We start from the raw sequence: 25,659 nt of genomic DNA on the forward strand, positions 1-25,659 counted from the left end.
CTCTATCCACTGAGATAATCAAAAAGGTATTAGAGCAGCTGATGGAACAGAGTACCACAAAGGGCTCCTCAGCAGTTTACCACTGTTCTCATTACAAGGTGGCCATGGAAGCTCTTTCAAAGAAATCACGGGGTCAATTTTTAGGTTGGGTGGGAATTTACTCCAACTGTAAAGATGAGATGATATTTAGGGAAATAAACTCCAGGCTTTTGAATGAGTAGTAAAGAAAATGGGTTTTGTACATTTGTGCATGTTTTAGGAGAGAGTGAGGAAAGATGTAGAAATAAGAGTCATTTATGCTTTCCAGCCAGGCCTTTTCAATCATTAGTTTTTTTAGAGTGCTTGCTTTATCTATGTTCACTTCTGCCTTTTTAGAGTTTGTTCTCTTGATCTCTTCACAGCAGACCTAAATCTAAATCCAGCATCTTTTGTCGTGGCCATAATACATAAAAACAAACTTTATAATATATTAATAAACGAACTTATATATATATTGCTTACTCCTGTGACAGGCAGTCACAGGAGTAAGCAATGTGTGTGCCATTGCTCTTGTTTGACGGGACTACTGGGGTAAGGAGGGTCTCTACTCATATGGTTTTCTCTCAGAGTCATCTTCCAGCACAGACTGTTCCATATTCCAAATCTCCGGTTAGCTACACTCTGCTTCAGTCCTGCTTTCCATCCCTGCAGCTTCGTGGACAGGGATCAGTCTTGCCCCTGCTTGGGCTCCTATACTATGCAAACTGCACAGCTGGCCCCATCTGTCTTGTTCAGAGTCCGGTTCCAACACTACCTGCTCAGCAGGAAGAGAGGACTCCTTTTCCCTAAGAAGTTTCTACAGCCACACCTGCTTTTGAATGCTGTCTTGAACCCAGGAACGCAAAGAACACAATGTAACAGTGGTAAGTGTGTTGAGCTGCAATTAAGCAGCACTGCAAGGGGGATGGAGAGGATTTTAAAACAGAAAATATCTCCTTTAAATATTTCAGCTGACAGCTGGAACTAACACCCCCCAGAACAGCTGGATCCTCTTCTGTCAAAAAACAGCAGCTCTTGCCTCCCATTCCCTGTGATTCTCTGAGGGTCTCAGGGGGTACTCGATCCCCCTGTTTCCCTGTCTGGTTGTACTGCTTTTGTCACAACATATGCACACTAACATGGCACAGCCACAGTCTGCTGATGGGATGATGTCAAGGAAATATGACTGCTGTGGCCTGTGTAGTCATTTGGAGGACAGGGAAAGAAGACAGGGCAGGCAAATTGGCAGAGGGCTGGGAGGAGGGGGGTAAGAAATAAGATAGAAAATAAAGAACAAACAAGTTCAGAAATGAAAAAATATTAGGAAAAGAAGAAAAAAGGAAAAGTAAAAATGCAGTGATCTAGCTTTTTAACTATCTGTCACAGCAAACCACAATATAGGCATTTTCCAGAGTCTGTCTCATTTACTCTGCAAAGTAAGTGAGGTGAATCATATTCACTAGAGAGCAAAACCAGGTGTGTTTAAAAAAAAAAAATCAAACTTGCCCTATTTGCTTATTTAAAGTTATCTGGAAAACAAGGGTCTGCTCCAGGAACCAGGAATTATTGACAACCAAAGTTTAGAAATCCCTTAAGGAGATGATATGCATCAGAAATTGATGAATTAAGAAGTTCTACAGTTCTGGAGGATTTGCTCTTGAGAACTGGAGAGGAGTTAACATCTGAAGCTGGATTTCATCCCCAGCTATGTCACTTGCTTCACTTCTCAGCAGCTGAGATTAGCTACAATGCTTAATGGCTTCACCAAAATAAATATGGATATTGCTCTTAAAATGAGAACTCTGGAGATGATCAGCATTAGTGGGACTCAGTGAAGTGTTTGTCTTTCATACAAGGACAGGTATAGGGAATTTGCTCATTTTAGGTAGTCTTAAGGGATACTAGTTCCTAAAATGAAAAGAATTGTGTGCATCCTAGAATCCTCTGGGAGAAAACTGGGTGATAAATCAGAGCAAGGATACACTGATGGAACTAGCTGCTGGACAGGGCTACTTTATGAGAAGCTGTTTCAGATCAGGCCTGAAGGGCATAGAGAGCTGTTCAGAGAAGAGCTCACTGTGCATCATTTTGGGTAGCCCTTGCATTTGCCCTCCTCTCACTAAAAATTATACTGTTTAGAGAAAAACACAGGAAATAAAGGAAATATAGGAATAAAGGAAATCCCACAAAACAAATTATGAATTGTACAGCCTGTGAAAATTCTGCCCACAGTACAGAAGACAATCTTCCCCTCCTTCCCCTCATGCCAGCTTGTCTCTATGATATCTTTCCACTTCATAAATCTCTTCCTTGATTTAGAGGCAAATCTGGGAAATGGCCCCTTGGGGAAACAGTTCCTGAAAAGCCTGCATGCCAAGCCAGAGGCACCTTCTCACTGAGGTACAAAGCAAGTAAAGGTCTCTGACTCATTGCAACTGCATGAGAGTTCTTGGCACCATCTAGTGGAATCATGTTAGAGATGGAGAGGATAGGTACTAGAAGAAAACTTTGCAAATTTTCTTGGGTGGCAGTGGCAGCTAAGCTAGAACAAGCAGGCAGGAGTAAATGCTTGCCATCCTCACATGCTCTTTGTTCAGGGGACTCCTCCTCATAGTAAGTAAGCTAGAGGTGATGCTACATCATATAGGGAAAGCATTATGGAGTCTCCCTGGAGAGAGACTCTCCCTGCTGCTCTTAATGGCAGCTTTGCTAGCGCAGGTGGAGTCGTATATGCCAAGGGTGCACACCCTCTCTACTGTCCTGCAGTGGGATGGCCAATGATACCTTCCAGAGAGCAGGCCAAAATTGGAAACCCTATGAAGAATCCTGAATCCTGAGCTGCAAATGAAGTTGCACTAAAGGAATATGGAAGGTGACATAAAGTAATATCAAGGCCATGGGTTGTTTGAAAATGGGTCTGAGAGAGGGTGTAACTACCACTTTATGAGCAAAGTCATTCGTTGGAGTTGATTACTCATGTACTTCCCTCCTCTCCTGTGCAAGAATAGTAAACAGTTGCCCAAGTTACAGAAAAAGATCAACATTGAGAACAAAACAATGCTTCTTGTTTTTCAAGTTTTCCTGGAGCCACCTCCCTTCCTGTCCAGGCTCATCACCTTTCATCCTTCCTGAACATAGCCATCACCATCAAACACATGGAGCTGGATCAATACCACGCCCTGGTACTAAACCTCCAAGAACGTTCTCACCTGGAAAAGGCTACTGGCTTGCAATGTTCACAAACTGGGGCATGTGTGCTTTGGAAGACTGCAAACATCACTCCTCCCTGCACTCCTCAGAAATCAAGTGAAGGAATCAATGAACTCTCCAGGAGTAATATTCTCAAATCAACTCAGCTCTTCATCTTTCTAAGAGAAGTAAGCCAAGGATCACGCTGAAACCTTAATCCCAGGGCCCAGCCACTCTATGGACACTAAAGATGTGAGGGCAGTTTCCCAAAAAGCAGGTATGAGCTTTGGCATCCTTGGCCAATATTTAGTTCCTCTTTGTTGTTACAAAGCAGCCTTGCCATGCAGCTAAGAGACAGATCCACAGAGAAATGCAGGCACCTACTTCCAATTTCACTGGAAATACAACGTCTCTGTACCTCCAAGCCTAGACTGCAAGTACTTCAGGATCCCTGGAAGGCATATGAGTGAGGGGGAGTTAAAATCCCATTTCTACCCTGTCTTGAAATTCGTGTTATTGTTCATTCCATATAAAGCAGTTCTGAAAAGCTCCCAAGCCAAAACTCCCCACTTGCTCAACAGGGTAATGATTTACATCCCTTTGCCAGAGTGCAAATGATACCTCGTGGTGCAAGGAAGCAACAGGATCCAAATCTTGTGACAGTTAAATGGGAAATCACTGCCATGGCATGGATTGGACAATGTGGGTACAATTTTGTTACCTGCAATGCTCAGCGCTGGAAACATGCAGCACAGCACAACAGCATCCACTCTACAGATTTGTCTCCTTTAAAGACATGGACACATGCAGTTTTAAAATGCTTTAAGCAGCTAATTAGAGTGTCTTCCCCTCCTTCATCCCACAAGATGATAATTGCATTATAAAAATGAATATGTAACTAAGCAGAAACCACAGGAACGGTGATGGCAGAAAAGGAGATGGAACCAGCAGCAGCCTCACTCCACAGTCACAGGTGGAAGCCCTCACATTAGAGAGACTCATGCTCCAGTGCGGTTTCTGTAGCTGTGGGGAGGAAAACCTCAAAAAAGCCCCACATCATTTAGAGTCACAAGAGTCAGCGAATGGTTTAGTGCTTAAACAATCAATGTCAGGAAGAGAGAAGATCTGTGAGAGTGTGTCTGCCTCTTTTTCTCTCTGCATACATCTCCCCAGAATGTCTACAGTCATCAGGATAATTTAAAAAGGAATAAAAAAATACAGACTTGGCTTGGCCTAACTGGGGCTATCATGGTAATTGTGGAAGGAAGTGAGAACATTACCAGCAGAGCCCCAGGGAGAAAAGAGCAAAGTGAGGGGAATAGAGACTGTATTTGTGGGACCCTGTGAAACTGAAGAAGTGTCAGAGAGCAGCGCAGCGATGCCTGAGGGTGGAGCAGAGCTTAAGGCACTTAGAGCCTCCTGAAACAGCAATAGCACAGGATCCGAGCTTGGAGCACAGCTGCGCAGCCAGCACTGCTCCCGGGCTCCCCTCAGTAGCTAATACCATGGATGACCAGGTAACTGGGCCCATTCTCTATACATTTAAAAAGGGAGATATCATTGTAAACAGCTGCAGGGATGACAAATATCTTTATTTTTTCAGGGAAGAAAGGGGGGGACTCTTCCTACTGCCAGTTCTTCTCTGCCCCCTATGGAGCACAGGCAGCCTCTATTCTGCCAGTCCATTCTTCCACCATCCAGTGCATTATTATGAACCCTCCAGCACACACAGCTAATTAGAGAAAATATCCTTTCTAGCAATTTAAATGATTTTGGCATTTTCAGGAGGGCACATGTAATATTCAAATTACTTCCACTCTGCGCTGCCTTGTCTTGCCTGGCTCATCTTCCCAGGTGAATTTGTAGTCTCTGAAATGCTCTAATTTCCCACACAAGCCGTGTCAAATATAATTTTGGTGCAAAGTTGGTAATTATACGTAACATCAGTCTGATGTTAAAAACACTGAAAAATTTAGCAAGAAGAGACGAATGGAGAGACATAAGTCTGAGACCAAGGAACGAAAGGCGTGCAGCCCCCTTAGTATTTGCGCTCATTAATTAATAATAGCATGTTTTCAGGAACTGAAAGGATGTGTTTCCTGAACTGACTGGAATTCACTTATGTCCCAATTACATTGTCTCAGTGAAGAACTTCGGTCAGGTCTTGCTGAAGAGTTGCAGCAAGAGTGCAAACTAAATGCAAAATCCAGACTCCCACTCAGACCATCCCAGCTTCAAGCGTATGTAAAACAGCAGAAATCTCACACCAGGGCTCAAACCCAGAGACCAGATTGTGTCTTCCTCTGCCACCCCTGTTGCAAACTCCTCTAGAAGTAGTCAAGCAGATTTGCATTAGTGAGTCACCAAATGTATGGATATGTATTAGAAAAAACGTCATTACAACTGCTGGCCCCAAAGTATTGGGCAAACATTTTAACAGACTTGTTCCTTTACTCCAAATAGAAGAATTAACATGAAGAGTGAACTATCTGACCCCATCATCAACTCTTCTCCAAGGACACCAGGTCTCCCTGTTTCAAGGAACACCCCAATCCAGCCTGCTTTTTGATACCATTATCCATCCCAGCACAGTGTCTGCCTCTTAAAAAAAAGTGGACAATTTCTGAGTTAACCCGTTCCACGCTAAAATCCATGCTTGCAATAACTGCTAGGAACCACAGAGCCTTTTGCTCTGTCATTGCTGCTCCAGCTGATCTACTCATGGAAAGGAGGACCCAAGCATCTCATCAACACGGAACTGCAGTTTCTGGATCATGTGCAAATTTGGACCCCAGCTGGTGAGGAAGACTTGCTTCATTTTGTTCCTGAAGGCTATTATGCCAACAATCAAGAACCATATTAAAAGGCCTGATCATATAAGCAAAATCAGCACACTCAAACAAGGGTTAAGTAAGGATTCCACCCCAAAGGATTAAGTAAGAACCACAGAATAAATCTATTATTTTAGAGGAGAGATGAGATAAGATGATGACATAAGAACCGATTAAGTCTCAAATAAACTTTAAACTCTTGGACATAGGTGAGCTCCACTTTCATCCTATGTTAGCCATTGTATGCTTGTATATAAGGAATACAAGCACACATATAGGAATTCCAGAACCAGTATTGAATTTAAGTCTCTGTGTTTCATGTGTCACACATCTCTTTGTCTTTCTTCAACTCCACATTAAAGGAAGAACCCCCTTGTTTTGGAGGATGAACACTTCCTGCCTTTTCAGCTGACTCCATCTACTGTCTTAAAATCAGTTCCCACTTCTCTTGTCCTTCTTCAGTGTCTTGGGTTTGTGCCACTCATTTAACACCGGCTAGCTGTGCATAAATATAAAATGCATCAGACCACATGGGCCAGAGAAAGCCAGAAACTTTCATCACAGCTTTAGGAAGTCCTTTAGACCCTCAGATAAAAGCAACTTTCTAAATGTAAAGAGGTTATGCTCAGTTTTCCTTCTCTGAAGGAGAAGTCTTGAAAGAATAGTCTGAAAGAATAACGTGCAAGAGCAGAATATAGGAAAAATGACATTTGATGTCAAAGTTCCTGAATGCTAACTAGCTTTCCTTGCCTTTTTGAATCAGGTCTCCAATGTAAGGCCAGGATGTGGTGAGGTAGCTGGACAAATAAAGAGTTCCTTTGCTGCCATAGCAATGATGCAAACAGAGCAGAGCACATGCCAGAGGAAGTTGCCATAAATCAAAATTGGTCAATTCTGTTTAGTTTCCAAGCAAAGGTTACACAAACTGGCTGGAAAGGGCTTCACAGAGAAGACAACTATTATTTTCTTCAGAAAAATGCACTGATTTGCAGATTATTTAGTCTTTTCACAACTCTCCTCAGGTCTGAAAGATTCTAATTTTGGAAACATACTGTACACTTTCAGGGTAGCTTGAACTCTGTCAGGATCTTAGAAACATAAAGGGTAAGATGACATTCCAGTGCTCAGATTTTTTTTTCATTTGTCACTTAAGAAGTAGTGAAATAAATCTCGCTTGGAGAAACACGCCTTCATAACATAACTTTCAGGGGTAAATCTTATCAAGGATTCTGCAGAGTGAGATAAGAATATGGAATACATATTTGCACAGGGCAACCTCTTCTGTCCCTTTCCACAAGGAAACAGTCTTTACAGCACTTCCCACTGTCTCACTGATGGACCAGAACAGGATTCTGTGATGCAGATAGGAATTTCTGTGACTCTTATGCTTATAAACTCATCCCTTTTGGGACTCAGACAACAAACTGGGCAATTTGGCCTTCACAGTGGAGAATGCAACTTCTATGCTAAACACCATTCAAACACCACCAGAAGCAAAACGAAATCCAGCTTGTTCTTTGACAGCTATTTTGGTTTTGTGGGCTACTGTCATGAAATTTATTGGGAAAGGGGGGAAGGAGGTGGTTCTGCTCCATCATTTGAGAAGCTGTACCCTCAGACTGTTTTATAAGGGACCCAGTTGGCAACACTCACCATGCATACATAGCTCCATTACTGCATGGAGCAGCCAGCAAGCAAAACTCCAGTGCAAACCTTGCTGAATCCTGTCAACACTCGTCTTGTCTGGGCTAATGTAAACCAGAACCTCCACCCTCCCTGGGAGGGGTCAGATAGAGTTATAAAGCATGAGAGTGTTGACAGGGTCTCTAGCAACATGCTCCTGTTGTATCATTCAGTTCATATTCCCTGCATCTCACTCCTCCTGGATGATGCCTAGGTTAATTCTGATGCCAGGGACATTCTGCAGGCAGACACAGGCTTCTTTCCAGTTCACCCAACTCCAGTCTGTCCAACTCCTCCCTCTAAATTTCATATTTATACCTATGTTAGGAGAGTGCAAAGCTCTACTCAGTCAAAACAATGGCACATTTATCCTTCAGTTGCCTGATGTTTAGAGGGCATAGAGCAAGAAAGGACTTCACTTCTCCCTGGTCTTAGCTGATAGGCTCCTCTTGGCTAGCCAGCCTCTCCAGCTGATGGGGGAGATATAACAGGACAGAATTATTTTCTAGGCTAAGCAGAAACCTCCTGTCCCAAAGTCTACAAAAGCCAGCAGATAAGCAGTGATGGATTTCAATGGACACTGACTAGGTGCAGGCTTCCTAAAAATAGTAACAGCTTCACCCACAGAAATATTCATCATTTACAGATACGATATGACAGTAGTATTTGCATAAGGGTAGGCAGCACCCTAAGGAGAAATATGTGCTGCTATGGGACCAAGAAGGTTTCCATGACTTCAGGGTTCCTTGTGAAATACACTGATCTAATGCAGCCTCTTTCTCACCAAGGGTAATTCACTAATTGCTCTCTCTAAGGCAGAACCAGAGAAGCAAACAGGCTGGACAGGGGATTTTTACCTTCTTGTTAAAAATGTCCTGTGGCCTGGCACAAAATAAAGGACACACTGATCACAGTCCTCAAGGCCTCTGAAAGAATTTAATGCTAACTGAAGTTAATTTTGTGCTCCTTATTTAGACAAAGAGGATGAAGGAAGAGACAGAGTGAGAGTGCCAGGGGAGCAACTGATTTCCCGTCATTTCATTTCATTTCATTATTACCAGAATCAAATAAGCAAAAAAATCACGCATCAGGCTTTTATAATCATGAGAACTGAAAATGAATGAATACATTGGATTACTTTGTACTGACCTGACTTCAGAGCCATTACAGTGACAGAATTCAAGACTTTTTGGAGACTTTTGATGTCAGAATTTGCCTTTAACTCATGCAAGCAAGAGAAATAACCTCATCTAATCATAGGAATCTGTAACTGGGTCTTTAAGCAAAATGTACACCCAGTTCAATGCTACACTCATAGCTGTCTCCTGAGGTTTGAAAATTAATTACCACTAAGCAAGGGGGAAGAATTAGATTTAGAAAAGCCAAGGTAAGATCCAGTTGCAGAGAATGGTGGTTTTGGTGCTGGGGCTTAAAATGGATTTCACAGCATGTGTCACCATAGTATGATGATGCTTTAATTTTCTCATTTCCTCATCCAAACAGACTGAAGTTATTTTATGAAGTCTTCTGAATGCAAAAAGAGGGTACCTTTGGTCAGCAGTGCTTGATGACAACAGCCTGTAGCCTACAGATGTGGTTAACTCAATAGTATGGCTGTGAAAGTCCCAGACCAAAGTCTTCCTGCTGAAGCAGGTGATGAGCCAACTGAAATTTGGTTTACACTCATGGTTTTGACTGTATAGCAGCAGAATGGTCTCCTCTAACTTTCTGTGTTAAAACCCAGCTGGCCTATGACCAGCATGATATAATCTAGCAGCATCTAATTGGCTGCTGCCACCCTCAGCCTACCCCCACCTTCAGCACTGGCGGATATGTCAAAGCAAAAACATCTCAGCATTTCTGATCTCCCCGGGGTCACATCTGGTTTAAGTAAGGCTCCCCATTTGGTTCCAATCCACTGATTTCCTGCTACTGTCCATGAAAAAGAGTGCGACTCTGTGGCTTCCCCTGGGTGTAATGGTCTAATCTGTATCTTGTTGTGCACTGTAGAGGGGAGGGGGAATCGCTGCTACTTGAGAGCAGATTCCTCTTCCCCTGTGACTGTGTCCTGCTCTTATGCAAAGCACCTTTATTCTTGCGAGTAATGGCAGCCCCAGATGTCCTGGTATCCTCCCTGTATCATCCATATTCCTCCAGGCTCCTAATTGAATCCTTTCCTGGATAGGACAGGCTTTCGTCATTACAATTCTACTCCTTCCCCTCCATCTCCCAGTCTCTCATTGTGAAACACAGGGCAGGCCCCACAGAGCTTCTGTGGGTGGATGACCACCCCAGTGAACTGTTCTTGCAGCTACTGGAATGCTGCTCATGTTAACAGAACAGGAAAGCCCCAGACAGGTACAAGGTGGTAAAGGCATCTGCTCTGCCAAGGTTCTGGCAACATCAAGATGCAATTTAGTTCCAAGAAATAGCATCTAGTTCTTTTAATCTATGGCTTTAAAAGTAATTTCTCTAAACCATCAGTGTTTTGCAGCTGGTGAAACAGCCTAAGAATATGCACAAGAGTAGCGGCAGAGCCCAGGAGTTTAATGGGTCTCTTGCATCCTCATTCCATAGGATCCTCTCTGTAGGCAGGCAGTACCCATGAGTGATGTTTCACTCATGCTGTGAACAAGGCAGGGCAACATACACAGAACAAATTCTCTTTTCTTACTCTCTGTGATCCACTGAAAATCTCAATACTGAGGGAAAATGTTCAGTCCTTTTCCTCACCTTATTTATCACCTTATTTACCCTTCTTCCTCTTAATCTGAGCTACATTATCCAATGCTGCCCCGCACAGCACATAGTGATCTGCGTTTTCTTTGCAGGCCCCATTCTGGAGCAATGCTCCAGTGTTACCTCACTTAAGATCATCCTGTAACACATTAAGTTGCATTAGCTCAGACATAGCATCACACTACACCTTGGATTTGATACTTAAACTGCTTTGTTCAAAGTTAGTTAACTTATTATATGAACTGCCTCAGGGTGTGCAGGAACAGCCAGGCTTGTGTTGAGGCAAGTAAAGTCAGGTAAACTGAGGTACAAACCAATCAGGTGCATGGACTTCAAGGCAAGTTCTTATAAGCGCTGGGAGGAGACCCAGCACACCAAATTCCCCTAAGTGCCATCACTTTAACTACTAACCCACACTCTTCTGCTGCACTAAGTACATCTGGATTCCATCAGAGCCTGAATATTATTTAAAAAAAAACACAGATCTTTGGAAAACAAAATACCTCAAAGCACCAGAACAAAGCCTCTGATCTAGAGGCTTTTCAGCATCTTAGGGAATGAGAGATGATATTATTGTTACTAGAAAGGCAGCAGTGGAAGGAATGATCTATAGGTCACAAGTATGTTTGTTACAAAATTATTTGGATCCACAGAAAAATTCCATATGTGGTTTCCCCTCTGGTGACGAGGGGTTCCCACCTTGGCAGTGATCCTGGAGTCCCATGCCTACAGGCTCAGCAGCATGGAAAGGGAGGGTGGACGCTGGAGGAGTAATGGGATCATCAGGAGCTGAGGCTGCTGCTTGGCACGCCGACAATGTTTGTTTGCACCTCTTTGAAGATGAGAGATGAAAGTGGCGCCCACATGGGCTGCCTTTGATTAGCTTCTTATTTTTAACATTGCAGCTGCGATTATTTTTCTTTTTCTTGAAGCATTTCTTCCCCAGCACCAGAAACTCTGAGGTTTCCTTCTCCAGGGAGGTTCAACTTCAAGGAAACATAACAAAGAGAAGTGTGAATGTAAAGGAGACTGGACAACTCAGGGCCAGTAGGGAATTATGTCATTTTATTTTTAATTTTACTTCCATTTTCCCCCCAATCCCCCATTCTCAGTGGGTCTCAGAAAGAAAATACTTGTTTACTTCTTTTTTAATAGGGAAAATAAATGAGTCCTGGGATTGTACAGAGCTGTCATGAAGAGGGAAATGTCTAATGGTTCAATTCCCAGCTCTGTCACTGAACCACTCTGGGACTTGGGGAAAAGTCAGTTCGCCCATCTGTAAAATGGGATTTATAATGCGTTGCTTCTCAGGGGTATTGAAGGAGTACAAGTAGCATTGATGGAATACTTCATGCACCTTGGACAGAAGGGGCAAGAGCCCTGTGAAGTGCTGTCCTTAATAGATACTTAGAGGAGTTTCCTTCACTGTGGTACTTATCTGACCACAGCAGCTGAGTGCCTCACAGCCAGTGATGGATTTTTTTTTTGTATTACCTCTCTGTATCATAGGATTGTTGCAGAGGAAGGCAAGGCAAATGGCAAATGGAATGGAATGGACCCAGTCACACAGAGAATATGTGGTAAAGTTAGGACTAATCCTTTGTATCTTAAACTTCTGCCACAGCCATTTGACTCTCATCCTAGTTGCATGGATTTTGTGATCTGAAGGCATGAGGGAAAGCCACCCTCCCTTCCTCCTACACTGGCCAGTCACACTATGGCTATCTTCCTGCTGGATGAGGGGCAACCGGTCCGGAAAGGGAGTCACTGTTGTGCATTGTTGTATTCCTATCATAACGTTTCGGGGTTTGTTTCTTTCACCTGCTAGAGTAGCTTTCAGCCAAGAATTTAATGTTAATCCAGTCATCCATAGTAAATATTCTAGCTTTAAGAGGACAATGGTAGAAAACCATCTAGATTTGCTGTTCCTTCCTGTTTCAGGACTAATTTCTAGGGGTAGTGTAGAGCCATATATACAAATGAAATCAGATACAGATAAAACTGCTGGTAATTGATACTTCCTAAAAAACAGCTTCACAAACTGGTGCTGCTTGTATCAGCTTAAGTTTAACTTCAGTCAGAGGGCCTTAAAAATGCAAGGCAGAGCATGATAACAACAATATCAATTAACAAGATGTAAAAATCTTGAGTGAAGATAAGAGGAACAGCCAAGGATAAATAACAATCAAGCTCTCGATACTCACACACTTCAAAAGAGAAAACACAACTATGCATGTTTATATTTATTTGTGCTATCTATCAAGATATTTACCAGCCAAAGAGAAATGGGAGCACACTAGTTGAGTAAAAACTTGTAAGATGCTTATGCAAATCTAGCCAACTCTGAGAGCAAAATCTGGTGTTGTATCTGTTACCATATGTAACACCAGCTAAACCCTCTAAAAGACACTTCAGCCTTACTTTGTTCTGTCCAAAAAGCTTAGACTAATCCACATATAACTTAACCAGGTTTTCTTGTCTCTATGGCATTTCTCCTGCTCCTAAGAAAAGCGGCAGATAGTTGTCCCAGCCCAGTGCAACATCCAGGTAATCCCAATGCCCAAACATGATCCTGTTCAACCCAGCTCCCCATGAAGGAATAAACCAGTCTTATATGCTCTGCTCCAGGATATTAGGAAGAGATATACTGTACAGGACAGCTTATAAACTATACTTGCTTCAGATTCACTCCACAGAAACAACATATTCCAGTCTTACTCCATCCAGTCACCCAGACTCCAGGACATTAAATTAACCCCCTGCCAAATTTACTGCAGGCCATATGACCATACAATTTAGCCCACAGTAAAGACAAAATCTATACCTAGCTACAGTGAGGAAAGGAGGCAACTCTGTGGAAAACCTAGTTATATCATTCAAGGAGATCAATGGAGAGCCCAGGTCTGGAGGCCAGTGACCTTAGATTAACACAAAACACAAGGGAAAAAATAAATGGTCTCAATTCAAGAGACCATAGCTGTTATTCCAGGGAATTCAAAAACCAGTCCTGCAGCTTACTGACCAAGGAAAAGTGCTTAATTTTGAAACAGAGCAAATACTCACCCATTGCTCGTACAGGAACAGACGCATGGAGCTGCTTTCCCAGGCTTCCCAGGATGGTTGCCTGTGCCACACAGACATGTTCTTGGTGGCACCAGATGCAGTGTAACATGTTTTAACGGCTTTTCTGGAAGAAGTTACTACTCACCATAGACAGCTTTCCATGGATTGTCTCCAGAAGGTGATCCCTTGGAGGTCTCCTACCCAGGTAACTGTGAGGTGGCAGGGGGGTGAGGCCCCTGCTGAGGGGTCTGAAGGCCACACACACTGGTAAGATGAATAAGGCCTCAGACTCTTCAGTTCTGCCTCACAGCATCCTGTTCGTAACCCTGGGGACAGTTGAGAAAGTTGTTTTCTCAACTTTCTCAACTGCCCCAGCTCATCTTAACCCCCTCAGGTCAGCCTAAACCAGCCCAGCCCAGCCTCAACCACCTCAGGTCAGCCTCAACTGCTGTACCTCAGCCTTAACGGTGCCAGCCTAGTCTCAACTGCCTCAGCCCAGAGCAGCAACAGCCCAACGGTCACAGCATGGTGGCCATGGAGAGGGTGCCCAGTACTCAGCTTACTGAGGAACCAGCACAGCTCCAAGCAGATTTCACAGCCAGATAGTGCTGCATAGATTGTGACGAAAGGTAGCCATGGCAGGAGACTGACACCTGCTCCTCCTGAGGTACTGCCTGATGGACTAGGAAAAATGGCCAAAAATGGCAGGAAATGTTGGCTGCCTCAAGGGCCCCTAAGCTGCCCTGTCTCCCACAGACATGGGCCCTGCTGGTGCACCAGCCACAGCACTGCCTGCTAAAAACCCTCTCTCCAGTGTAAACTCCAGCCATACCCACAGAACACTCTCAGGAAGGGCTTTCAGAGGTACAAAAAAGTCCCTACCCTGTCATAGCTGTAACTTAGAGGGAACAGCTGAAAAGGGGACCAGCCCCACCTGGCATGACTGTGAGAAAAGCCCTAGAGAAAGTTAAGAGTCTGATTGTGCTTCATTATTTTTAAATTAAAATGGCAATAATTAGGCCCTGGAAAGAGCAGGTTACAGGGACAGTGTTGTTCAATGAAGTTGTGAAGAGTCAGGTTTTATTTTTGGAGTAGCCACTGACTGCTGGTACAGTGCTGGACATGTTAATGCACTTCTGCTGCCCTTAAAACCTCTTGCTTTGTTTTAATTTAACCACTTTTAGGCAGTAACGCATTTTTGGGTGCACAGGTCTGTACACTGTCAGACTGTGCACTGTCAGGTCTGTGCACAGTAGGGCTGTGCTCTGTCATGTGGCCACACAGGATACTGGCATGCAAGTCATAGCAATGCTGGCTATGCTCATGATCTGTAACTTTCCTGGGGACTTTTTCTAATATTTTTTTTTTCTGCACTGGGTGAGAGATTCAGGAGGCTGATTCCTCAACTGCTGACTAGTAGGTCCCATTTGATGTCCAGCTTTTGCAGCAGAGCTGGCTGCCACATTGTGGCCTGTTCCCCTGAACGTCACATCTGGCAGATGTAAAACACACATGTTTTGACTGAAGCTTTTTCTTTAAAATGCCAACATTAAAGGAAGGCTTGCTTTGTAAAACTGAAACTGTAAAACTCTTCTGAAACCCAGTCTGGAGGATTAAAAGAACCACATGAAAAGGGATAAATATGAAAGTATGACCTGGACATTTACTTCCTGTGCAGAAGTTCACTGAACATGTGCCTCCCAGCCTGTCAGAGCAAAACAAGACCTTCTGCTCTTATTCTCAGGGGAAAAAAAAAAAAAAAAAAAAAAAAAAAAAAAAAAAAAAAAAAAAAAAAGAGAGAGAAGAAGAGAAGAAGACATGACAACTCTTTTCCATTTCATGGCTTATGTCAGATACATTGACAGTTCTTTACAGTGGCATATCATGCACCTTAAAACCAGAAAAACGCACAACTAGTAATAAGAAATTTAATAAGAAATCTAGTATTAACAAACTATTTTTATTTGTACTATATGGTAAAATTGAACTTGATCAATTTTTAATTGGCAATCAGGGACAGAACTCTTTTGCGTTTCAGTGGGAGTAAAATCAGACCTAAAGATACAATGGACTGAGTCCAAGGGATTCTCTGATGTTGTACAGAAGAAAAACATGGATAGACAGAGCTTCAGTTAGTCAGAAAATGGCTCACTTTCAAACTAATGCAAGATGTTTATATCAGCATTGTCCATTTCAAGTATTAAAAGCAATTTTTGGTTTCCAAAAACAACTTTACTTAAATACTGAGACTTGAAAGGAAAAAAAAATCAGTTATAGATTCTCTGTATTTCTTTCCTAGGTTCTGAATTTTCAAGAAGATGTCACTTTTTTTTCGTGTTTCCTTTACTAATAATGAATTGCTAGAAGCTTGATTATTTTTAAAACTGAAACTGACATTGTGATTTATTATAGTATGATTTCAGAAGACAAGCGTTGGGAGGAAAAAATCATATAAAAGCAGGCAATACATTAAAGTCATTATTGTACTCAAAATAACTTTTTGATCTCAGGTCCCAGTACACAAATTGCAGAGGGCAAAATGGAATATAATGTAAAGTTTGGCACTGCCATTCTGTTTTGCCAAAAAAGTTCCTTTATCCCAGTGAAGTTCCCTAAAAGCCAGTTACACATTAATTTGAGATTCTATTTCTTCCTCATGGAAAATGGTGTTAAATTACTCTGAAAATGGCATTAGTTGCCCAACAGTCATAATTTCCAGAAACACAGCTTTATACACAGAGAGAAGACACCACTTTCAATATAAAGACAGACTTCCAACAGAAAATGTTGTGCTTTGCACATGGAATGTCGTGGAGTACCTTTCTGCACCACTGGGTTGTAACTGCTGCAATAGCTCACCCTATGGATGCACACATGGGATCCTAAATGGATCTGAGTTAGAAATTTTCTGTTGTTGGGGTACTTGAATCTGTAGTTTGTCAGTTCAGCCCCCCTGTTGTTTGACTTCTTTGCTTGTCTATTTTATTTCTTTGGTTTTTAATTTTAGAGTGATTATGTTTAGATTGGTGTTCTTGGATAATGCTCCCTGTCCCATATAGTAGATATAGACACCCAATAACCCCACAACATACTACATTTTTCCCAAATGCTCTCCCAGCTGGGTTTCATCTTTGAGATGGATGGACTCATCTCTTCTACTTGCAGTCTTAGTTTCTAATTCCATGGAAACCTTTCCCATTGTCTGCTACTCTATAGGGCTGGGAAAGAAATCTTCCTTCTGTCTAATCCGGACAAAATTAAAAAAATAAATAAATAATTAAAAAAACCCAAAACAAAACAAAAACAAAAACAAACAACAACAACAACAAAAAAAACCTACAAACAAATTTTTATTTTCAAGCCAGAACCAAGCAAAACAAAAATGTGTTTCAAAGTCATTGTTCAATGGAGAAAAAACAGTTCCCAGATCCTTTCCAAATCCAAAGTGGACAGTTCCTCAGTCATTTCCAAGACTGAAAGAGGCCATTTTATGATCCAGAAAGCATCCATTTTCTGTGTCAGTCCTGAGCTAGGGAGGCTTGTGCCTGAGTCAGTTCTAGGGGGGGAATGGCTGGCATTTCTCCAAGCTTGGGAGTGTTGCTATCACAGCAATTGTTTGGTGATGCCATCCCAATAAAGCTTCATTATGGTGTTCCTCTTTCTATAAACCTCAGTGCCCTCCAGTGTCCCCAGCAATCACTTATCTAATATTAGGATATTAAAAAATATGGAAAGATTTTAAAGAGACTTATTAAAATGCAATTAGCAGCATGTACGACTTAAGCAGTGAGATTATTTTAAAAAATGACTTGATTGTGTGGAATGCCATGCACCTTATAGAGATAATAAAGCTGCCAATCAAGTCCATTTTCAAATTAGGAAATTTTCATTCTTTTTTTACAGCCCCCTAAGTGAATATTAAAACTGATTATTAACCTCAGAGTGTAGCAGCAGCCCCCGAGCCTGTGAGCTCTGAAAGGGAGATTTCATAACTGAGGGTAGCCTGGGCTCCAGTTCCCATTTGGACTGAGATCTCTGTGTTCATTTAAAGGGACACCCTTTAAATACGGAAATCTGGAAAGCCTGCATGGGTCCCTTGTTTAGAAAGGGGCGAAGCTTCAGTGCTTGCCATGGGAACCTGGGAGGCCAAAGCGCAAGGGCTGCTGTGGCCCGGCCACGGTGCTGCAAGGCTGTGATAACCTGCAGGTAAGGCTGCCCCCGTATGTCCGATCACAGTATCTCCACGGATCCTGCACTCCCAGCACAGAACCTGCCTTTTGTTCAAGGAAAAATGTGTACATTAAATGAATGTTTCTGTGGGAACACATCCCTTTGACATACTCGGGTTGCTGTGCACAGATTTTCAGTGGATGTTATTATTCTCAGTTTGTTACTTCCCTCGTTAAATGTAAAACCCTGTCGTTTACCCTGCCTTCTTTTTATCTAATTTCTGTCCTACTGAGAGACAATCAAGTGTGACATTTCCTGCTATTTCACTTTGCTGGCATCTTCATTTCATTTATTAAAAAAGGGATCTTTCTCTGAGAAATTAAGTCACACTACCTTGACAGGTAACTCCTTTTGCAGCTCTTTACTCCACTGTCAAAGTAGATTCATTGATGATTCCTGGATTTCTCTCTTTCAAGCTGGAAATGATGAATTCTCTAGAAGACAGCAAGTTATTCTTAACTTCAATGCTTTATTTTTTGAAAAATGCAAAGGTTCAGAGGGAGTCACTTAGGAAGGGGTAGTCAGAGATTCCAACTCCAAAGCAAGAGAAAGTCCTTAACTTTAAATATGTGCTTAAATTTACCTTTGCTGATCTCTTCGGGAGCACACACAGGTCTGAAGGTATTAATATAGACGCTTCCCCATACTGCTGCCAAGCTGCTTTACAAGAATGAGAATCCAGACAACATTGAAACAGAGAGAATGTCACTGAGTTTGGAAGCATCCAGGATAGAAGTTATTTTACCAGCACATGGCTCATGACTGAAACTCCTTCTAGAATCTAGCTGTGGCACCTGGCTCTACTTAGAATTTGGATGGAAGCTATCCATACATCTTTTCAAAGTAAATAATCTGCCTGGGTTGGATAATGGGGGTTCGAAGGATGACAAATTGGGTTGAGAAAATGTCAGCAAGAGCCAGGAATGAGTCACAAGTGAAACAAGTTTAGTGGCCAGGGTTCACCCTTGATCTTGAATTTGTCCACATCACTGAGTAACCACAAGTCATCCCGTGTAATTCAGCATAACTGACAATCCAGCATTGGCAATATTTCTGGGTGGAGAGGGGAGAAAGATGTTACTGCCTTGTTAGTCATGGCACAGTTAATGAGAAGGGCTGAAGAAACAGTATGCCACAGAGATGGCATTAAACCTCCAAGTCTCTGCTGAAAAGCAGCATCCCCAGTAACACCCCAAGTCCTGTGCTGCTCCTGAAGCTTTCAGTGCTCCTCTCTTCTGCTCCCCAGAATGGAGTGAGTGTTTTCATGGCTCACCCTTTAGACTAGTCTGGGTGGAGAATATTTGTAGTGGTTTAGTATGCTCATTGATGCTCACTGATTGAACTGAGCATCAGTGATATTTTGGGAGTCAGAAGGCTAGAAGGGAAAGAAACTGACTGCAGGCAGTCAGTATCAGGGTACACCAGAGAAGACATGTGGGACTTGGGGAGCTATACTGCAGGTGGGATAATAGAACTGCATAAAAGAGTTCTGAAAATAACTGTTGGTTGTTGTTTTTGGTTGGTTTATTTTTCCCATTTCCATAAGCAACTACTCACTGGTAAGCAAATTTTATGATTGGAACCACACTGGAAATGTCAAAGAAAATTAAGGATATGTAATGGACATCTAATCTTTGGGTCTGTGAGCTACTAAATGTACGATAATGCCAAAACAGTAAATAGCTGAGTTATTAACATATTCTAAAACTAGATCAAGCAAAACAAGCATTCACTAATACTGAGACAATTCCTGGCAGCAAAGAGAGATTGCTGAAAAGATTTGAACAAGTGTTATGAAAGAGTGACTGCCAGGCTGGAAAGCAAACTTCGAAAAGCACGAAGACTTTGTCCCAGAAGCTGCCTTGCTTTCCTTGATGAGGATCAGCTTCAGGAAGAGCCTTACTCTGGGTGCTGGCAGAACCAGACATGAAAAGAACAAACTCTACCTAATGCCAAATATTCCAGCTGCAGCTTTGACAGCAGGAATTGCTCTGCAAGTCTGTCTTTCAGAACTCAACACAGAGTTAAACAAATGGCAAAGCAGTGGGAAGTCTGACATGCAGCAATTCAAATATATTAGACCAACCAACTGAAAAAATAACCTTGCATTATTTGTAGCAGCTCATTGACCAAGATAAGTTTTGATCCAAATGTTTCTGAGCGTGGAAGAAGTGAATAATTAAAGGATACAGTCACAGCTTCTGTGTTTCTTCTCTACTCCTAAAATTAAGCATGGAAAATCTGAAATAGAAAACTGTACTTTTCTTTAGTGTTGGAAAAGGGGAGACAGAAGCATATTGAAAGCATCCCTTCACTAGGAAAGCACACTTTCAAATCCTGGGATCTGCCACCCCCTCTGAGCTTTCTCCACCCAGCTGTGTTGCAGGATGTGTGGCTGCTGCAGGCTCCCCGTCTGCCTCTCCAGTCCCTCCAGGTGTCAGCGTTGCACTTTGCATAAGGTTTTGTTCTGTCAACCATATCTGGAATGAAGCGCTGGGTTCAGTGGAGATTCCTGACAAGAGAGCATCAGAGATCCTAAAATATTGAATGCATTCCCTAATTTCATTTCAGAAAAAAATGCTGAATTATCAGACTCCTGCTAGGCCTCCCTCAGAGTGGTCAAAATGATGCCATGGTGTACAGGAGGGGATCTAAATGGGTCCATTAGCTTTCAGCAGGATCTGCCAAGGAAACCGTGAACATTTGCCAGCCCAGAACCAGTCCAGGAGTCAGGCCTTTCACTTGCCTTTTCTTTTTTAGGATGTAATTGACGTGACTGTCCTTTCCTTGACCTTAATCCCTAACTACTTCCCAAGATACTAAAAGCTTTTGTTCTCCTCTGCACTCTTGCACATAAATCAGCACTACACTGAGATTTTCTCACTGGATTTCATCATGGTAAAGCCTCTGGAAACTCAAAGGCAGGAAAGCATATGCAGGCCTACCATAACATCTGACCCTGCTCTGACTTCAGGGTTAAGATTTCTGGCAGTGGTGGTTTTTAGTTAAGGACGAACACTGCATGAAAGACAGCAAAGAGAAATAAATGGGCCTTGTCAGACACTCCTATACCTAGAGGACTGCACAGGTACCCTGGATGTCAGCAGTAGGATTCCCCTTATGATGTTGCTAATTTATGATACAGCTCAGAATTGCTACAATTCTTCAGGCAGGTCAAATTCTGGAGGTATACTTAAAACTACATGCATGAGCAGTAATGCATGAAACTGTGAAAACAGAAATCCATCCTTTGACAGAGCAGCAAGGGGGCTGTGTCAAGGCTAAGTGGTGTGGGAAGTTTGGAAAAATACATTTCCTTCAGATTTAAGTGTCTTTCAATTTCATGGGCAGAAATTAGAGGCATGGCAGAGTCTTGATGTCATAGGTTTTGAGATGACATCCACCAATGAGAAACTGGGTAGAATTCAGGGTTTAATTCTTGCAGTTGTAGCCACAAAAGAGCTGTTTGATGGCAGCAATTTTCAGTAACTACTGAGCTGGGAAGGCCTCAAATATAGGCTTTGATGGATCCAAAAGTCTGTATACATTAAATGTCACAGGACAACTTGCTAATGAATGCAATTTTCACAAGGTCTTTCAAAAGTCTGAACGTTTCAAAAATTTTACGGTTGTTAGGATCAAGTTTGTCATGACAGCACAATTCTGGGTGTCAGGTGTCAAGAAGGTTTTTCACTGTGGGTTTACAGAATGACCTTGGGGAGCCTGGCTTATCCTAATACCTCAGTTTTCCAAGCAGTTACCTACAACATTTCTAGCAAGAACTGGATTCATTAATTGCATTATAAATTTAAGGGCAAAAAGAAGACATGAAAAAATTCAGAAAGAGAAAGATAGAAGTCTATCACCTCTGTCAGTTTCAACTACACAAAAAGTCCATTTGGCCCCATTTGGTTGATCAGTAGCTCTCTCCACTCTCATCAAGGATGACTTTCACTTCTACAAGCATTAGTTCTCCCCTTTCTGTGGATGTCAACTATTTCTCATGTAAAGGTCTTGCTCCTCTTTCAAAATTACCTGTATTAAGGCAAATTATGTGTTCCCTTCCTTTCCTTGTTCAAAGTCATTTACATGAAGAATCACAGAACTGAGATTATAGATACTGGGGCAGGGAATGCAGAAATACAGCTAAGGCTAGAAATTTGGGTGGGCCTCAAATTATGGTGGACAGCCAAAGAACAAAGGTCTGATGTCATCATAAATCATTTATATTGCAAATGATTTAAAATAATGAAAACCCATATGCATTAAATTTTGACCTGTACATCCATTTGAGATATTTTAAGTAGACAAAAGATAGATTTTACATAAATCTTCAGTAAATGTATTTCCAAAAAATATCACCAGGCAGTAAAGCCTATTTTAAAAACAGTCTTTATCTTATCCTTCAGCTCTTGCTTCAATGTGCATCATTCAAAACCAGCAAAAAAAACACCCCCTCAGATTGTCTGCCCTGTCCTTGAGAGAAAAGCAGAAAAAGAGAAAAAACATGGAAGGAAAACTAGATAAAACAGCTTGTGAACAAAGCCTGCCAAAGCTGTCCTTCACACTATTCCAGGTATTACAGAGTACTTGCTACACCTTACCCAAGCCACCTATGACTTTTGAAGGAGTCTATTTCCAACCCCCTCTGTAAATTCCAATGGTAGTATTTGGTATTTAGAACCTGTCACACAGCAACGCATGCAATTTTATGGACCAGTTCCCAATCTGTGGGTTTTATCCTTTGGTTTATACAAACTTATGCTGATGGAAGTTCATGCTCTTCCATGCTAGAAGTTACTATAGAATCTAGCCAAAAAGAGACTCTGAATCCCAGTTCCACTACACTGTACAAGGAATCAAATTCCTTTGGTAGATGCCTGGCATATCAGCATCAGGAACTGAGCTCTGGGAACTGACTAGATACCTCTGTGAATCACAGGGAGAAATTCTTCCCAGGCTCTGCTATTGGATGCTCTAGAAAGGCAAGGGAGATGACTTGAAGATGGTTTGATCTAACTCTGCCAAACAAAACAGAGCAAAGTCATTTTTGCATTCCCTGTTCAAGATGCAAATGTTTGACAGTTCCCACAGGTACCACTCGAACAAGAGGGTGGAGATGGCAGATAATCTCCACTGTTCTAACTCTTCGCAGCTTGCAAAGGTAGGAGCCAGCAGGCCAATGCCAGCAGTGACTTTAGAGCTCAGAGGGGCCTTTTTGTCACCATTTAGGTTTCCGGTAACTACAGAAGATTCTTAGTTCCTACCAGAGCTCTCAGCCAGGCCAGTTGTTCTGTTTGCTGGGGCTGGGCTTGCTCAGTAGCAGCCAGGACACCACCACACCTGGCTGGTGAGCCCTGGAGTTCCAGTGACATGGACTCCAACAGGCCTCACCCAATAGCTACTAGGGGTGAAAGGACCAGACTGAGCCACTGAGCTCTTCTGGAACTTTAAAAGAGCCAAACCTATAAAAAATCTGATTTTCAATGTGTTTGCTGAGAGATTAAAAAACACATCACCTCTTCTAATCACACTGGAAGAGTTAAGTAAATAATGGTATGAGCCAAAAGGAATGCAGAAACTCTTCCTCTTTATAAAATAGGACTAAACTATCTCAGGTGGATTAGAAATGAGATAATTGGAATCATAATTTCATAGGATCATGGTAAAATTGCCTTAAATATTTCAGGCACTATAATGAAGTCTTAAGTTTTGTTTTACTGAGGGATTAGGAGGAGTGTGAGTACCATGGACTAAGTGATCTTTCCAGGTACTTTATGTGGGTGAAAGCTACTTATTTTGCTTCAGGGAAACTTTTTTTTAGTAGTTTTAGACTGCTGGGCATGAGTAAACTTTTTATGTTGATAACTTGCTTGTGAATGGAAAGCTCTAATTATGGTAAATATTTATGGAGAAACTGTTCCTCCTCTTTATCAATCTGATTAGACCAACACACCATTATTCATTAAATTATCCTGTATTTTACTGCTCTGTAATTAGGAATAGGCCCAGACACTTCATGTTTTTCACTACCCACAGTTGCATGGTTTTTTTTTTATCAGGAGCTTATATTTAGGTGCCCATTGATGTTGTTTTTCATCCCAAGTGCTTTTGGGAGGGTGAACAGTTGATCATTATACTGAGTTTGCTTGTACCCCTGAGCACACTTAACCTAGAGCAGCAAATAGTTATTGTATTGCATTTTGTTTTGTGCCTCTGGGCACACTAAAGTCAATATACATGATGGCTAGTACCACATATTGTATTTGTCTGCACCCATGGGCCCTTGGAATTGCCAGGGAATTGGTGAATTAACTAGTGGTATGCTCACTGGTGTACTTACTTCAAGAGCAATGCTACTGTTAATTGCTTAACTTAAACCTAATCATGATGCAAAATAACAGAAAGGAAATGCTGCAAGAATCCTGATTCACACAGAAAAGGAATAGTGACATTTGCTTAATTCTAAGCTTGTTTGTTGCCAAAACTGAGGAAGTTTTTGGGGCAGAAGTCTCTCATGGCTAATTGTCCTTCTTTCCCTCCGAGTTTTACAGTCAGCACAGAGCTCTCTGTTCTTGTCAAGCTTCTACCTGCACAAAATCTAATCCAAGATTACTTTGCTCATTAGTGATATTACCACCATATGCTGTGTGAGATGGAGGCTGCTCTGGCTCAGCACCACAACAACCTCTTCAACAGCGCTATTGCTAATCTCTGAGTGGAAGTGGTGCAGCACATAATGCTGACACACTACAATTACCATTCCATCCTCACAGCATGTTGCAATGACACTGGATGTCTCCATGCTGACTTGGCAACACCAGAACTGGCTTTGAGATGTATATTGTGGATCACTAGAAAATGTACACATTTCTTCTTCTCTTGCTAGCCTGTGTCTTATTAGCCTGGTTCTCTCAGAACTCTGCTGAAAAACGGTAATTAAATGGTAAGACTGAGTCTCAAGTCACACTGGCATGGATGAGCTGAGCGTCAGTGGTGCTGGGAGCCAATTTTTGCACTTGAAGAAATCTAAAGTGGGAGTCTTAAATACTGTCAGCAGAAGCCATTAATGTGAGGTACTGGATTAACCTTTTCTGGCAGTAAAGTCATCTGTCCTTACTAATAGCCCTTTATTTTTATGGGATTCTTTGCACAGCTTTTTTAAATTTTTTTTTTTGGGGGGGGGGGTGTTTGTTTTTTGGTTTTGGTTTTTTTTTTTTTTTTTGGTTTATTTTTGTTTATTTTATCTTGAGGAATTAATGAAGACATGGATTCTGAACAATGAATCAATTGCTGGGGACAGTGTCAGACTAGACAAGTATGAGATATAGAAATGAGCAACAATGAAACTCTGCATTAGTCAGCCTGGTTAATCTAGCTCTTCCCAAGGTCCTCAGGGAATACCTGCATAAAATCTGCAGAGGCATGTTTGATCAATTCTTCCTACCCAGTGCAGCATGATGCTGTTCAAGAGCAATACTCAGCTAGTATTGCTCACATGCCTCTGTTGGCACCAAGCTTTGTGTCCTTTTCCAGCTTACAGGTAACATTCAACACCAGCAATTCCAGGGTGATGCTGATAACAGATTATTGCATCTCTAATATTTCCATCCTCTTCTGTCCAGTTCTGTGAAGAAGGGATCTTCAAGTGCATGTGGACTTGACTCCTCCTGTGCAACTGGAAGAGCCCTGGGTACACTTCAGATGATTCACAGGAAAGATCTCCCCAGCGGTGGAGACCCCTCATCTTCCCTGGAAACACTGCTCCACTACTTAGGCCTTGTTATAAGAGTCTGTGGGAAATGTGATTGGTTTGTTTTTACCCTTAAGATACTGGAGGGGTTTTTGATTGTTTCCTGTTTGCTTGAGGTTTTTTTGCTTGTTTTATTTGGTTGGTTTTTGTAGT

At 42.0% G+C, this 25,659-nt stretch overlaps 1 protein-coding gene and 1 long non-coding RNA gene across 47 annotated transcripts in view; one reads left to right on the forward strand and one right to left on the reverse strand.

Moving 5' to 3' along the window:
• CASZ1 (castor zinc finger 1) overlaps positions 1-14,215 on the reverse strand; it is a 269,195-nt gene extending 254,980 nt beyond the window's left edge. For 25 of the 44 annotated variants that reach the window (XM_064397419.1, XM_064397417.1, XM_064397442.1 and 22 more), the window contains exon 1: positions 13,669-13,808. The gene's annotated coding sequence lies outside the window, so the exon portion shown is untranslated. Of the gene's footprint in view, positions 1-13,523; positions 13,585-13,668; positions 13,850-13,952 lie in introns of those variants that run through there. The other 19 variants (XM_064397429.1, XM_064397427.1, XM_064397411.1 and 16 more) reach the window with 8 other exon arrangements.
• On the forward strand, positions 13,863-25,576 carry LOC135285283 (uncharacterized). 3 transcript variants are annotated; one of them, XR_010350222.1, is made up of 4 exons: positions 13,863-14,387; positions 17,575-17,729; positions 22,163-22,329; positions 25,379-25,576. It is a non-coding gene; the product is annotated as an uncharacterized LOC135285283 (long non-coding RNA). The 3 variants fall into 3 exon arrangements; XR_010350223.1 differs by having other exon boundaries at positions 13,863-14,190; positions 25,379-25,554; XR_010350224.1 differs by lacking the exons at positions 22,163-22,329; positions 25,379-25,576 and adding an exon at positions 19,511-19,919.
• The last annotated feature ends 83 nt before the right edge of the window (positions 25,577-25,659 follow it).

The sequence above is a fragment of the Passer domesticus genome, chromosome 22, assembly GCF_036417665.1.
Source record: "Passer domesticus isolate bPasDom1 chromosome 22, bPasDom1.hap1, whole genome shotgun sequence".
NCBI lineage: Eukaryota > Metazoa > Chordata > Aves > Passeriformes > Passeridae > Passer > Passer domesticus.